This window comes from Mus caroli, unplaced genomic scaffold (assembly GCF_978045245.1).
Source record: "Mus caroli unplaced genomic scaffold, Mus_caroli_1 scaffold_31, whole genome shotgun sequence".
Taxonomy (NCBI): Eukaryota; Metazoa; Chordata; class Mammalia; order Rodentia; family Muridae; genus Mus; species Mus caroli.
The window spans coordinates 371,114-373,705 of NW_028227286.1; the positions used below are offsets into that span (position 1 = coordinate 371,114).

At 42.5% G+C, this 2,592-nt stretch overlaps 1 pseudogene; it reads right to left on the bottom strand.

Moving 5' to 3' along the window:
- Positions 1 to 675: 675 nt before the first annotated feature.
- Positions 676 to 1,053, bottom strand: LOC146999980 (multifunctional methyltransferase subunit TRM112-like protein pseudogene; annotated as a pseudogene).
- Between the last annotated feature and the right edge of the window lie 1,539 nt (positions 1,054 to 2,592).

Here is a 2,592-nt window from a genome sequence, read left to right on the forward strand (position 1 = left end):
TTTTACTCTCCTCTCCTCTCCTCTCCTCTCCTCTCCTCTCCTCTCCTCTCCTCTCCTCTCCTCTCCTCTCCTCCCCTCCCCTCCCCTCCCCTCCCCTCCCCTCTCCTCCCCTCCCCTCCCCTCCCCTCCCCTCCCCTCCCCTCCCCTCCCCTCCCCTCCCCTCCCCTCCCCTCCCCTCCCCTCCCCTCCCCTCCCCTCCCCTCCCCTCCCCTCTTATTTTCTTTTCTTTTCTTTTCTTTTCTTTCCTTTTCTTTTCTTAAACATTTTCTATTTTTACATTTCAAATCCTTTCCTGGTTTCCCCTTCGAAAACCCACTATCCCATCCCACCTCCCCCTACTCAACAATATAACCACTCCTGCTTTCCTGTCCTGGCATTCCCTTACACTGTGGCATGGGGTCTTCCAGGGCCATGCTTCTATTCTCCCACTAGTGTCCAACTAGGCCATCCTCCCATACATATGCGGCTGCAGCCATGGGCCCCTCCCTGTGTATTATTTGGTTGGTCTTTTTTTTTTATTGGATATTTTTTAATTTACATTTCAAATGTTGACCTCTTCCCCAGTTTCCCACTTTCCCAGAAACCCCCTGTCACATCCCCTGTGCCCCTGATTCCATGAGCGTGTTCCTCCATCTGCGCACCCACTCCCACCTATCAGTGTGGTGGTTAGCAAGGTTATTTCTCTGTCTCCTCATCATTCAACATCATATTGCAGAGCCTGCGGCTGATGGGGAAAAGATGTCCAGATTCTGGGCATTGCGGGGCACCCTCCAGGACATCGATTTCAAGTCACATGTGGGTACATCTTCCTCAAAAACATCTTGTCTGGTTCATAGCTGTCAGCTGGCTTTTTAGTACCTCGGCCAATACTGAGGTGTCTGCTGCCTGCACAAGCACTGCCCACTTCACTTTGAGGAGCATCTGTGCCAGAAATTCAGGGTTGAACTACACAGGGTTGATGAGGATTTCGGTGGCCTACAGGTACAGATGGAAAACATGCATGCCCAAGCTCCACACATATGAGTTTAGGAGATTGTAGGTAAGCAATTTCATGTGTTCTGCACATTGGTTTTCTGCACAGGACTAATTTTTTTCATTAATTTTGCGATTTATTTACATTTTATATGATAGCTCAATTCCCAGGTTGCCTTCAACAAATCCCCATCCCATCCACCCTTTCCTCTTTTCCCTTTGAAAAAAGGCTTAGTTTGTGTTAATCTTCTACATTGCACTCCATCACTGAGAGAAATCAAGGCAGGAACTCATGTCGGACAATAGGAAGGGCAAATGGATAAAGGCTACTTATTTGCTGGCTTTCTCAGCACAGTTTTCTCAGCTTTTCTTCTTACAAAATATATAAGCTACTTTTAACTTTTATTTTAATAACATTATATATACATTAATGTACATATACATTATTAGAGTGTTTTGCTTGGGTGGATATCTGTGGGCCTTGTTTGTCCAGGGTTCACAGACCAGTATAGGGAACATGGTCCTTTGATACTGGAGCTACATATGAGCTGCCACCTGAGTTCTGGGATTCAAACCCTGGCCTTCTAAAAGAGCAGCCAGTGCTCTTAAACACTGAGTCATCTTTCAAGCCCCACCCTCAGCTTGCTTTCTTATTTATTTTATCAACATCTTTAAAGGGATAGCGCCACTCACTGTATACTGGATCCTCTCCCATCAACTGTTAATCAGAAAAATGTCCAATAGGCAAACCTGACCCAGAAAGACACAAAATGCCTGCTTTCACTTATGTATGGAATTAGCTTGTAAGTTTTATTCATGTGTGTGTTTCATTTAGAGTAAGAGAGATGAGCTATCTAGTATGGGAACATGAAGGAGGAGGAGCTCTTCTAAGGAAAGGGAAATAGAGTACAGTGGTATAAAGAATAAAAAAGAAACTACTAAAGAATGGTTAATTTGGGAGTGAATCTCGGGAAAGCCTCTGACACTAGACAGTTCATAAAACCCTAGTTGAAATTTTGCTATTTTTAATTATGCTAAATGAACACATCAGTATAATGACTTCTAATGAATCCTAATTGCTCTACCCATATGTTTATGTATATTACTCAGCCTTCATCGGAGGTGAATCTTCTACAGAAGGTGGTAATAAACAAAGATAGCCACAACTTGACAATCCACAGAGAGTGAGATACTTGGAATGTTAGGGCTTAAAGAGGATTTCTTCATCAAGCTCTCCCTTTCAAGGTTCAAGAATTTATGCAAAGATGAGTCAGAAAGACAATCCTGAACAGAGGTGTAGGTGATGGATAGTACCAATGAGTTGTATCATGAGTATTCCATGTTCTTTATCTAATATCTACTTAACAGTGAGTGCATATCATTTGTAGTCTTGTTTTAGGGTGAGATGTTCTATAGGTATCTGTTAAATTCATTTGGTTCATAACTTCTATAAGTTTCACTGTGTCTCTGAGTTGAATGATAGGGAGGTAAAGAAGGGAAAGAATTTGTTAAAACCATATTATATGAACAAAATTTAAATGATTTTTTGTTAAATCCCATCAAGCATTCCTATAGACCCATCTAATGTAGGCAGATCCTATTTGATGTTTCCTCTTCATA